Here is a 14,329-nt window from a genome sequence, read left to right as displayed (position 1 = left end):
CCCTGACCAGGGATTAAACCCGGGCCCCCTGCATTGCGAGCATGGAGTCTCAACCACTGGACCTTGAGAGAAGTCCCTAAAGCTGGGATTTGGAATGGAATAGGGAGACAGCTTTACATTTTGCATTTATTTGTCACATGATCTTTACATACAACAGTGAACCTTACTTCAAGAGGTAAAGCTAAAGTATACGTCATTTCTTTTTTTTTTTTTAACATCTTTATTAGAGTATAATTGCTTTGCAATGGTGTGTTAGTTTCTGCTTTATAACAAAGTAAATCAGCTATACATATATATATATCCCCATATCTCCTCCTGCCCACCCTCCCTATCCCACCCCTCTAGATGGTCACAAAGCACCGAGCTGATCTCCCTGTGCTATGCGGCTGCTTCCCACTAGCTATCTATTTTACATTTAGCAGTATATATAACTCCATGCCACTCTCTCACTTCGTCCCAGCTTACCCTTCTCCTTCCCCATGTCCTCAAGTCCATTCTCTGCGTCTGCGTCTTTATTCCTGTCCTGCCCCTAGGTTCTTCAGAAACATTTTTTTTTTTTAGATTATATATATATGTGTTAGCATACGCTATTTATTTTTCTCTTCTGACTTACTTCATTCTGTATGACAGTCTCTAGGTCCATCCACCTCACTACAAATAACTCAATTTAGTTTGTTTTTATGGCTGAGTAATATTCCATTGTATATATGTGCCACATCTTCTTTATCCATTCATCTGTCGATGGACACATAGGTAGCTTCCATGTCCTGGCTATTGTAAATAGAGCTGCAATGAACATTGTGGTACATGACTCTTTTTGAATTATGGTTTTCTCAGGGTATATGCTCAGTAGTGGGATTACTGGGTTGTATGGTAGTTCTATTTTTAGTTTTTTAAGGAACCTCCATACTGTTCTCCATAGTGACTGTATCAATTTACATTCCCACCAACAGTGTGAGAGGGTTCCCTTTTCTCCACACCCTCTCCAGCATTTATTGTTTGTAGATTTTTTGATGATGGCCATTCTGACCGTTGTGAGGTGATACCTCATTGTAGTTTTGATTTGCTTTTCTCTAATGATTAGTGATGTTGAGCATCCTTTCGTGTGTTTGTTGGCAATCTGTATATCTTCTTTGGAGAAATGTCTATTTAGGTCTTCTGCCCATTTTTGGATTGGGTTGTTTGTTTTTTTTGATATTGAGCTGCATGAGCTGCTTGTATATTTTGGAGATTAATCCTTTATCAGTTGCTTCATTTGCAAATATTTTCTCCCATTCTGAGGGTTGTCTTTTCATCTTGTTTATGGTTTCCTTTGCTGTGCAAAAGCTTTTAAGTTTCATTAGGTCCCATTTGTTTATTTTTGTTTTTATTTCCATTTCTCTAGGAGGTGGGTCAAAAAGGACCTTGCTGTGATTTATGTCATAGAGTGTTCTGCCTATGTTTTCCTCTAATAGGTTGATAGTGTCTGGCCTTACCTTTAGGTCTTTAATCCATTTTGAGTTTATTTTTGTGTATGCTGTTAGGGAGTGTTCTAATTTCATTCTTTTATATGTAGCTGTCCAGTTTTCCCAGCACCACTTACTGAAGAGGCTGTCTTTTCTCCATTGTATATCCTTGCCTCCTTTGTCATAGATTAGTTGACCATAGGTGCGTGGGTTTATCTTTGGGCTTTCTATCCTGTTCCATTGATCTATATTTCTGTTTTTGTGCCAGTACCATACTGTCTTGATTACTGTAGCTTTGTATACACGTCATTTCTTAATAGTGAAAGGGATGATGTCATTTGGAAAGAACAAGGCCAGATAAGAACAGCGTCAGTCAGATGGGAGTTGTGTGCTCTCAGAAGAAGAATGTTGTGGGCGTGACTGGCTCAGTGCTCTCTTAGCCTGGGAACAGCATTTAAGATTTCCTCATCTTATAAAGAAAAAATCATTTCTGTTTCATTAGCAAAGTAAACACAGTGACCAGATGTCCTAATGCAGCAGTTTTATACATGTGTTACACACCATAAAACAATTGCTTAAGAAGTTTATGCTGTTATTTTCAAAACAGGCCATGCAGTGGGTTTGGCTTCCAGGAAAACTGCCCACACATTTTAAATATGTACACTGGACAATGAGTTTTGACACTTCTATCCTGCCCTACTGGTTTGCCTCACTTCACTTCCTTTAGCATCTTGTCTCTGTGTCAATCATTTCCATCTATCTAAAGTCATGGCTCCATGACATGAGATTCCTTACTGAAAATGAGCAATCCAGCGATTTATTCACAAAGATGTAATAAACTACTTACAATTTTTAAAATACTGAGATAAGAAAATCAGAAAATGCTGAACGTTTAAAGCATCAACTGTTTGGCCATTGTTGTGGAGTTTGGCTAAGTGTGTTAACATAGTGAGTTGTACCAATAACATATGATGGACAATTAACTCTCAAAGTAGGGGAAGGAATTCTTAGTAGAAGAATCTTCAAAAGCATAGAGATAACAAAGAGTGTTCAAGGATGTCAAGAATGTAGTTGGAATGTAAACTGGGCAATGAAGCTGGTACCATTGGTTGTGCCTGCATGTAAATAGTCCTTTATGTAGTTCTAAGGAGTTGGGACATTGTTTTGTGTGTGGGAGCCATTGAATGTTTTTAAATAGGGTAGTGTTAAATCTTGAATTTCTATTGATTGGCATTGGTCAGCCTGCCCACCTGTCTGTATGCCCACATTGCCTCTGGACTGCTATAGAAGTCCGTCAGGACTTCCAGACTTACCAGCCCAAGTACCATTCATGGTCTCCAGCTTCAGCAGGTAGGACTTACAGCCCTAACTCTGGAGCAATATGACCTTTAGGATGTGTAGCTGGAGGAAAATCTCTGTGGTCTTAGCAGAAAGAGCATGAAGACTGTCCTGGAGCCTCAGCAAGAGACCACAGGGTTGCTGCAGTTTTATAAGGTAGAAAGAAATGTGCTTGCAGCGCTTATCTTCATTTGCAGTTGTGAGGATTCTGGTCCCATGTGAACATTATGCCATTCCTTTTTTTTTTTGGCTGTGCCACGTGGCATGCCTGACCAGGGTTCGAGCCTGAGCCCCCTGCAGTGGAAGTGTGGAGTCCTAATCACTGACTGCCAGGGAAGTCCCCCATGTGAATGTTATGAATTGAATAGTGTGTCAAGTGGCACTAATGCAAACCTGATTCTTTAATAGCAAGCCAAAACTTTATTCAGAAAATTGAAGTCATTGTTTACTACCTATTCTGGACCTACTAATTTAAGGGAAGATGCTGAGGAAATGTCACAGATGCATGTGAGTAAGGGAGGTCATGGTAGACTCCCCAACAGCTGCTCCTATTTTATTTATTTTTTAAAAAATCACTCATTTAATTAATTAATTTTTAATTAATTAATTAATTTTAAAATTTTTGGCTGCATTGGGTCTTCGTTGCTTCATGTGGGCTTTCTCTAGTTGCGGCGAGAGGGGGCTACTTTTCATTGTGGTGCGTGGGCTTCTCATTGCAGTGGCTTCTCTTGTTGTGGAGCACAGGCTCTAGGTGCGCGGGCTTCAGTAATTGTGGCGTATGGGCTCTAGAGCGCAGGCTCAGTAATTGTGGCTCACGGGCTTAGTTGCTCCTCAGCATGTGGGATCTTCCTGGACCAGGGATCGAACCTGTGTCCCCTGAATTGGCAGGCAAATTCTCAACCACTCTGCCACCAGGGAAGTCCCTCCTATTTTACTGAGACACAAAAATGCCATAAGGAGAGTTGACCTCAGCCCAAGAATTGGGCATGTCTTGTCTAAAAGAAGTGCTGTTTTCTTGCTAGTGACTGGTTTACAAGTGGTATGTAACCCCGTTCTAGTCAATGAGATGCAAGAAGATGTTTCCAGGAGGTGTTTCAGAAAGTTCTCTCCTCCTTTTGAAAGTGCTGGATGAGAAATCAGTCTCTTTGTCTCTGGCTGATTGTGAGCAGGGAGCACATAGCTAGGAATGTACTGGAAATCATCTTAAGTCTTCAAAGTTAAGTCAGGTTAAAGCTCTGGGCTGAGAATAAAGACAGAAAGAACCAAAGTCTTGATGTCATGGCTGAGCCTTGGAAACAACCACCCCTGAAGCCCATTTCACCTCTGGCCTTCCAGTTATGATAACTAAAACATTTTTTTAAACCAAAATGTTAAAAAATTTTTTTTGCATTCCTTTTCTACTTTATTGTGTTATGTCATTCCTCCTCTTAGAACCATGCATGTCAGCTCTGCTGCTTTCTTCCCCACTCATCCCCTGACTCTTAGGTCATTATGCTATACTTACTTAGGAAATTGACACCTGACGGATGTGTCTTCTCTATGAAATCCCGCCATTGTCCTGGGTAAATTTAATATCCTCCTGTGTAGTGTCCAGCATCCTTTCATCACGGATCGTGGATCCCTACTCTGATGACCTTTACCTCCATTCTTCCCCAGCACTCATTTCTGAAGTCACATTATCTTATTTGCTATTCAGTTTTTTGACCCATGAAGTTCTACCCCTGTAACTTCTCCCACCTGTCCCACCTCCGTCCTTTCAACTAATCCTGTTTTCCACCTCATCATACCCTTTCAGCTCTGGCCTCTTTCCTGGTTTCCCATTTGTTAGTTCCTTCTTAGTTTCACTTTCCTTCATGAACTGGCCCAGAACCTGTGTTTCCACGTCCCTATTTATTACCCTCTTATCAGCACCCTACTTCTCTCCTTCTCTCTCCCCTTTGGCCTTCTACTAACTTTTAATAGTTCTTAGCTTTTGAGTGATCTGATCGTTATTTTTACAGCCAGTACTTCTGGGCAAGGTGTTGCTGGAGAAAAAGTACTTAGACTGAATCCATTTAAGTTTGTTATTTTCAATTCATCCGGACCTAAGTACCATTTAGTGGTTTTTTTTTTCCCATACTTTTCCCTGATGTTGACCATTCAAAATATTTACCTACTCTTTAAACCTCTGTCCATTTTCTCACTCCCTCATTCTTAACATGTCCTGGCTGCCTGCTTCACATAGAAAATAGAAGCCACCAATATAATTTATCTCACATAGTCCTATCGCCAACTTTGCAGCCTCTTTCTCCATCTTTCCAAGTTCTGCTTCTATTTCAAAGGAAGAGGTGCTGCCCCCCTCCCCTGCCCCCAACACTTAGTGGAGAAAGACTCTTCCATGGCTATTCTTGACCTTACCAAGTTTTGCCAGCTCTGGAGTTTTAACCAATGATTAGATCCACGTGCATTCCCTGTGTTCCCATCCCCTCAGTGCCTGCTTTCTCTGGTCTGTTCTCATGGGGACTGGCACATGCTGGCTTGGTCCTGGCAGATTGCAAAGTAGCCATTTTCTGAGATGCACTTTACCAGAGCAGGGGTTCCACAGGGGCCCCCATCCTCACCAGCTGATGGCAAGGGAATTAGCTGTTGAAGCGTTGGTAATCAGCTGCCCCAGGAGAGCCCCAAGCAACGTGTCTGCTCACTGATTGTTTTCCCTTAACTCTCTGTGACTAAATTCTTACCTCACGCTCCTGCTTAGCTCCCTGATCGCCACTGAGATTAGAATTTCTGGCTGGTGTCATTGGTTCGGTTGCCTATTATTGCAAAACAGCTATTGTAGTCATCATAAGCAAAAAGAAATCTTGTTAGAAGTATGTTGAAAGTTCCAAGAATCATTGAGAGACAGGGAAACGTTTGACAAAAGGCCAAGAAGCAGGGCAACTTTAGAGAGTCAGAAAGGAAGGCAGCACAACAGAAGTCTGGCTAAGAAGCTGTGGCTTTGCTACAGAAACTGTCACTATTTCTGTAACTGTGAGTGGGTTCTAACTGTCCTGTTTTCTTTGTGATACTTATTCAAAATTCAAAGTCTTGCACAAAAGCTGTAGATGGCCTGAACCTGACTGAGTTGCTCGTGCCGTGGCTGCCAGGGCAGACATGAAGATGATGGTAGGGAGGGAAGGACCAGTTTCCTTCATGTTCCATAGTGCGGGGTGAGGCGCTTCACCCAATCCACAGCTGCCCTTTTGGATTTCCAACATCTGTGAACATCCTTCTTCCCATACTCACAGTTATGAAAAAGATGTTCCCGTGTAATAAAATACCTGCAGATGAACTCATTCTCTCCCTAATGGGACAAGAATCCTGATTTGTTTCACTTGGTTACAAATTCAGTGGTTCAGTTTTTCACTTCTTTTACTTGAAAAGGGGAATACTGCCATTTTATTTATAGCACATGTAACTACATTTAAAAATGATGGCATCTCCATTGTCTCTGAAAACAACCTTAAGAAATTTAGAGCCATCACAGTAAGTAAGCAGCAGCATATTTACATAGAAATATGATAAAGTACCTCCAAACTGATTTCCAACTAATTTTCTTCTTTTTATTTCATCAGACCTTGGGGGGGTTCAATGTCGAGGTAAGAACATTGTCTCCATTAAACCATGGGATAACCCAAGGATTAGTGAGTTTCTGTGAATATAAATTGTAAGGTACCAGGCCACCAACAAACACACACCCAGTTTTCTCAGTTTCCTCCATTACTGATTTCCTTTATGTGTTGACAGTTCCTAATCTGCTCTTAAATGTGAATTCCAAATAGCAGAATCATGGTATGAAAAACACAAGGAGAGGATGTAATATTTCAGAGAAACCTTCTAAATGGTAAACGTGAGTGCCTGCTCTTTTCCCCCTCTGCTTCTAGCAAAGGGGCTGGGGACCCCTGGAAGCATTGGTAGAACTGGTATTCTCTTCACACTCTATTATCAACATTAAATCACATGGGATTGGCTTGATAGCTTGTTTACTTTCTGTTACAGTCTGGCAAATTCAAGTGAAATGCATTTAATTAAAAGTTACATTTCTCTAGACTGTTCAGACTCTAGGCCAGGATGCCTATAAAGAATTACACATTCCCTCTTGCTAGAATTTTCTCTATCACCTTGGTTATGAGTGCTGAAAGACAAAGCCAAATGCTTTTTTTTTTAATTATTATTATCCCATTGCTTCTTTTTATTTATTTATTTATTTATTTATTTATTTATGGCTGCATTGGGTCTTCGTTGCTGCACGCGGGCTTTCTCTAGTTGTGGAGAGCGGGGGCTACTCTTTGTTGCGGTACGTGGGCTTCTCACTGCGGTGGCTTCTCTTGTTGCGGAGCATGGGCTCTAAGCATGTGGGCTTCAGTAGTTGTGGCTCGCGGGCTCTAGAGTGCAGGCTCAGTAGTTGTGGTGCACAGGCTTGGTTGCTCTGTGGCATGTGGGATCTTCCTGGGCCAGGGCTCAAACCTGTGTCCCCTGCATTGGCAGGCAGATTCTTAACCACTGCACCACCAGGGAGGTCCCCCAAATGCTTTTAATAGAAGTGCTCAACAGGCTTCTTGGGGCTTTAAGAATTGAAATCGCCTGGTTTATTAGTTGTTACTCTCAGGTAGATTTGAGTGGGTATGAAGTCTTATTTCCCTAGTCTTCAAAGTAGAAAAATAGTGTTCCATACCATTTCATGAATATTCAAAAATTTCCTGAGTAGAATGATCATAAAAATTTATTAATATAACATTTATTATTATAACATTAAGTTAGTAATTTTGCAATTCAAATTGTTTTATGTCATTTATTTGCATTGCTAGTTTGGAGTTTTCACAATTTACATCCCTTTAGTAGATGCAACAGCCTTGGAAATGTGCTGCTCAGATCTCCTGCTGTGGAGTATGTAATTTGTGGATAGCCCCTGCTGCTGGCCTCTGAATCCATCATTGTATTTCTCCAAAGGCCACACTTTCCACAAGCTGCCCTCCACCCATGACAGCATGCCAGGGACCCTAAGGCAGGTCAATTCCTGCAAGAAGCAGGATTCCTCTATAGGGCGACTTTGGCTTGAGGACTCCCTGTTGGCCTGGCCAAAGCTTCTTAGAATGATCCTGTGGTCAGAATCTCTACTTATCCTCCCCTTCATTTCCTCTCTCCTTTACACACACCTGCCATAGGTAAGTGGTAAACTACTTACCTATGACCTTCATGTCATAGGAGTTAATGAAATCCCTTTGTTATTTTTTCTTTAAATGTTTTTATTGTGAATTATAACATGCATTTAGGGATGTGCAGAAAATAAAACTGTACAGTACAATGGATTATCGTTTAGTGAATGCTCATGAAACCACCAGTAAGGCTATGAAATAAGACATTTCTGGAACCTAGAAGGTCCCCAAATGCTTCCTCTTAATTATTACTTCTTCTCTCCCACATGAAGGAAACTACTTTACTAATTATTATGGTAACATCCTCCTTATGGTTTTTTAAAAAATTATTATTTACTTTTAGTTGCATTGGGTCTTTGTTGCTTTAATGCTGTGGACATTCTTGGATCTGTTTCTTGGTGTATGTGGCATAAATTCATTTGGTACATCCTAGTATTTGAATTTCTAGTCATAGGGCTTGTGTACCTTCACCTTAGAGAGAATAGCGAACTGTCTTCCAAAGTGGTTGTACAAGTTTACAGCTCTACCAGCAGTGCCTGAGTATTGCCATCACTCTACCTCTTCACCAATACTTGCTACTGTCAATCTGCTTTAAAGATAAATACAAAGCCAAAACTGAGAGAAATCACACCTGTTTAGGGACACTAAGAAATAATACTTTAGAGAGTAGTTAATGCGAAGATTAAGAGCATTAATTTTGAGTCAGAGAGACCTGGGTTTTCCTCTTTAATGGTATTTGGGGAGATGTTGTAGGAATAAGAGGGATATTTAGAACAGTGGCTGGCATATGCTAAGGAATCATAAATATTACCAGTATTAAATATTATTACCATTGTTATTACTTTTCATGGAAGAAAAGATATTTGGAATAAATAGAATTTTGAAAGGAAATATTGATCAGTTTGGTAGAAAGGGAGGGAAATCAATTCTAGACAAAAAAAATCTCAAAAACAAAAGTATCCATGGGAGATGCAGTGCTTTGGCTGAAATTGGAGGATGATCCTGAAAATAGAGGCTGTGAATTTAGGGAAGAACCTAATGATGAATGAGGTATTTGGATCCCTTGTCTTCTACTCTGACACTTGAGGAAGATTCTGTTTTTCAAATTTGCCAGTTGTTTCTGAATACTGAACTCTTTTCGTTTCTATTTCTTCTTTTATTTAAAATTTTTTTACCTTATGGCACATTGCAAAAATGATCACAGATTCTTCCCCTTCCATCAAGACATGGAGCCTATATCTCCAACCCTTGAATCTGGACCGACCTTGTGACTTGCTTTGGACAATAGACTGTGGCAGAAGGTGAAAGAGGTTTTCCACAATTCTGCTTACCTTCTTGGAACCCTTAAATTATCATGGGAACAAACTCTCACTAGCATGCTGTAGATGGGAGACCATATGGAAAGGGGAGACAGGAATCCCATCCATCTTAGACAACACCACCACAAAGCAGCCAGATCCAGTCAATTCATAAGATGATTATGGACACATGAATGAGCCCACCTGAGATCAGTCCAGCTCAGCCCAGCCTAGAAGAACCACTCCAATTGTTGACCACAAAATTGAGGCTGTGGCATTGGAGAAATGATTCTTGGCAGACTACTACCCCCAGGGCACTGCACAGACAATGGACCGAGGCACATAGTCTTTCTGCAAAGAAGGCGTTTTTTCTTGTCCTGGAGTTTCAGCCTAGGGGGCAGGCTTCAGGTTTGGCACACACTAATGGCCTATGACACTGCTCTCAAGGAATGTAGACTGTGGATGCCATCTTGGCGCTGTCCTCTGCCTTCTTCCAGTTCGCTAGTATCATCCAGAAAAGAGCTTATACACTCATCTGGAGCCCTGATTTTTGCAACTGCTACACCTCCAGGGGACACCTCCAGATTTCCTGGCTCTGGTGGCTAGTGGGGCATATGCCTGCAGTCCCACAGGACTGTGTATGTTTGCATACTTTTTTTAAAAAAAAATATTTGTTTATTATTTATTTATTTATTTAATTTTATTTTTGGCTGCATTGGGTCTTAGTTGCAGCATGCAGGATCTGCGTTGAGGCATGTGGGATCTTTTGTTGCAGTGCGCAGGTGCTTCGTTGTGGTGCGTGGGCTTCTCTGTAGTTGTGGCGTGTGGGTTTTCTCTTCTCTAGTTGTGGCACACAGGCTCTAGGGTGCGTGGGCTCTGTAGTTGTGGTGCACAGGTTCCAGAGCGCGTGGGCTCTGTAGTTTGTGGCATGCAGGCTCTAGTTGAGGCGCACGAGCTCAGCAGTTGTGGCACGTGGGCTTAGTTGCCCCGTGGCATGTGGGATCTTAGTTCCCTGACCAGGGAACATTCCAGGAATACAACATTCACAAATGGTTCAACATTCATAAATCAGTCAATGTGATAGACCACGTTGATAAAATGAAGGATAAAAAGCACATAATCATCTCAATACATGCAGAAAAAACATTTAACAAAATTTAATATCCATTTATATAAAAAATACTCTCAACAGAGCATGTATAGAAGGAATGTAACTTAACATGATTAAGGCCATGTATGACAAACCCATAGCTAACATCATCCTCAATGGTGAAAAGAGGAAAGCTTTTCCTCTAAATTTAGGAAAAAGACAAGTTTACCCACTCTCACCACTTTTATTCAACATCATATTGGAAGTCCTACCAAAGCAGTTAGGCAAGAAAAGGAAATAAAAGCCATCCACGTTGAAAAAGAAGGAAGTAAAACTGTAACTATTTGCAGATAACATGGTATTACATTTAGAAAACCCTAAAGATTCCACCAAAAAAAACTATTAGAACTAATAAATGGATTCAGTCAAAGTGCAGGATACAAAATCAATATACAGAAATCTGTTGCATTTCTATACATTAATGATGAACTATCAGAAATAAAGAACACAATAACATTTACAATTGTATCAAAAAGAATACAATAACTAGGAATAAATTTAACCAAGGAAGTGAAAGGCCACTGTATATTGAAAACTACAAGATGTTAATGAAAGGAATTGAAGAAGACACAAATAGATGGAAAGCTATTCTGTGCTCATGGACTGGAAGAATTAATATTGTTAATATGTCCATACTAGGGACTTCCCTGGTGGTCCAGTGGTTAAGATTCCACGCTCCCAGTGCAGGGGGCTCAGGTTTGATCCCTGGTCAGGGAACTAGATTCCGCATGCTACAACTAAAAGATCCTGCCTGCCACAGTGAAGACCCAGCACAGACAAATAAATAAATATTAAAAAAAAAAAAAGTCCATACTACCCAAAGCAATCTACAGATTTAATGTAATCCCTATCAAAATTCCAATGGTACAGGGAATTCCCTAGCAGTCCACTGGTTGAGACTCAGTGCTTCCACTGCAGGGGGCCTGGGTTCGATCCCTGGTCAGAGAACTAAGATCCCGCAAGCTGCATGGTGCAGCCAAAAAAAAAAAAAATTCCAATGACATTTTCACCAGAAATAGAATAAATAATCCTAAAATTTGTATGCAACCATAAAAGACCCTGAATAGCCAAAACAATCTTGAGAAAGAAGAACAAAACTCGGGGCATCATGTTCCCTGATTTCAAACTATATTACAAAGCTATATTACTATATTACAACAATATGGTATTCGCATAAAAACAAACACATAGATCAAGGGAACAGAATAGAGCCCAGAAATAAACCCACACGTATATGGTCAATTAGTACGACAAAGGAGCCAAGAATACGCATTGGGGAAAAGATAGTCTCCTCAATAAATGGTGTTGGGAAAATTGGGCAGCCACATGCAAAAGAATAAAACTGGACCACTGTCTTACACCATACACCAAAATTAACCCAAAATAGATTAAAGACTTGAATGTAAGACCTGGAACCATAAAAGTCCTGGAAAAAAAATAGGTGGTAAGCTCCTTGACATAGGTCTTGGCGATAATTTTTTGGAATCTGACATCATAAGTAAAAGCAAAAAAAGCAAGCAAACAAACAAACAAAAACAAAAAACCAAGTGGGACTACCTCAAACTAAAAAGCTCTGCACGGCAAAAGAGACCATCAACAAATCCTACTGAATGGGAGAAGATATTTGCAAATCATTTTTTTCTGATAAGGGGCTAATATATAAAACACATAAAGAATGCATACAATTCAATAGTAAAAATAAACAAACAAACAATCTGATTAATAAATGGGCAAAAGATCTGAATAGACATTTTTCCAAAGAAGATGTACAGATGGCCAACAGGTACATGAAAAGATGCTGTACATCATTAATTATCAGAGAAATGCAAATCAGAATTACAATGAAATATGACCTCACACCTGTTAGAGTGGCATTGTCAAAAAGACTAGAAAAAACAAGTGTTGGCAAGGGTGTGGAGAGAAGGGGACCCTTGTGCACTGTTGGTAGGAATGTAATTTGGTGCAACTACTATGGAAAACAGTATGGAGATTCCTCAAAAATTAAAAAATAGAACTACCATATAATCCAGCAGTTCCACTTTTGGGTATTTATCTGAAAAAAATAAAAACACTAATTCAGAAAGATATATGCACTGTCATGTTTATTACAAAATTATTTATAATAGCCAAGATATGTAAATAACCTAAGTGTCCATTAATGGATGAATGGATAAGTAAAATGTAATATATATATTTACACACACACACACACACACACACACACACACACACACACACACACACACACAACAATGGAATATTATTCAGCCATAAAAAAAATACAATCTTGCCATTTGAGACAACAGGAATGAACCTCGAGTGTATTATGTTAAGTGAAATAAGTCAGACCGAGAAAGTCAAATACCGTATGATCTCTCTTATATGTGGAATCAAATAAATACATACATACATACATACATAAACTAAGCTCATAAATACAGAGAACAGATTGGTGGTTGCCAGAGGTGGAGGGTGGGAAAAATGGTGAACTGTTTTGTTTTTTTTTACATTAAATAAATTGAGTAAAAAAGGTCATATCTCTCAAAAAAACTGAACTGGTTGTTTTAAGCCATTAAATTTTGGGGAGGTCTGTCATGTAGCAGAAGTTGAGTGATACAAACATAATTTAGAGTCTCTTTCAAAGTGCTTTACCACTTAACAGTTTTCAAAGCGACCAATTTTTCTGCTTGCGGCATTTGCTAATTCTCATGATGCTGGTTCATTTCCTCATGCATTTTATAATTTTTTACAGTGACCTGTTTGCAGTGAAGAATTTTGCTGAGGACCTCTGTGATTCCTAGGTTATGAATGTAAAAGATCAGTTTTGATCTGATAAGGCTCTTCTAAATGAGCGCTAGCTATTTCACTGCTCTGGACAAGTTATAATATTAATTTCCTGTCTGTAAATTTTGCACTATACAAGTGGTTTAAATTTGTATTTAGATGGCAAGATTTTTCCTGTTGCTTCAATTAGTTGGATAATTTTTCTAGATCCACTTTTCATAGGCTAAGAAGCTCTTTGTCGTTCTGACTATTATTATTATTATTTTTTTTTATAAGCCTGACTTTTTTTTTTTTTTTTTTAATATTCCTGCATTTTATTTATTTATTTATTTTTGGCTGTGTTGAGTCTTTGTTTCTGTGTGAGGGCTTTCTCCAGTTGCGGCAAGCGGGGGCCACTCTTCATCGTGGTGCGCGGGCCTCTCACTGTTGCGGCCTCTCTTGTTGCGGAGCACAGGCTCCAGTCGCGCAGGCTCAGTAGTTGTGGCTCACGGGCCCAGCTGCTCCGCGGCATGTGGGATCCTCCCAGATCAGGGCTCGAACCCGTGTCCCCTGCACTGGCAGGCAGATTCTCAACCACTGCGCCACCAGGGAAGCCCTCTGACTATTATTTGGGGGCTCAACTCCAGCTCCTCTAACCCCCCTGAAGCCACACCCTCTATTATCTCATGGGTATTAAAATCTTAGCCCTAGGTTCCAGGGGAAGTTTTTATTTTTGGCCTCTGGACTTAGCTCTTTTCTTCTTTGGAGCAGAGATAAATTAAAGACAAATTAATTTTATTTTGTCCTTCATTTCTGTGTGTTTGTATCCATGTTTATTTCCTTCCTTGTCAGATCAGTCTAACATGTTTCTGTATGTCTGGGTAGGATTCTGTAGCACTGATTACTATCTGCTGATTATTTGCCACGAATTCAGCAGGTGTTCAATATAGCTCCTTCTCCATTAACTTCATTCAACCTTTTTTTGATTTGAATTTTATTTTATTTGGTTTTATTTTATACAGCAGGTTCTTATTAGTTATCATTCAAACTTTTAAATTATCTGTCTTATCCTGTCTCGCCTGAGTAATTTACAAACTCCTTGGGGGAAGATACCATGTTTTGTTCTTTTTGTATTGTGCCTGTCTTTGAAAGATCTAGCAT

General features: G+C 39.9%; 1 protein-coding gene across 7 annotated transcripts in view; it reads left to right on the top strand.

Annotated features, from left to right (window-relative positions):
* The window catches only part of LOC309660083 (uncharacterized protein), a gene marked incomplete at its 5' end in the record, with an annotated part of 664,039 nt that overhangs the window by 38,253 nt on the left and 611,457 nt on the right, over positions 1 to 14,329 (top strand). The gene's annotated exons all lie outside the window — the stretch shown is intronic.

The sequence above is a fragment of the Balaenoptera physalus genome (assembly GCF_965194825.1).
Source record: "Balaenoptera physalus genome assembly, chromosome: 4".
NCBI lineage: Eukaryota > Metazoa > Chordata > Mammalia > Artiodactyla > Balaenopteridae > Balaenoptera > Balaenoptera physalus.
This window is presented reverse-complemented; position numbering and strand designations above follow the sequence as displayed.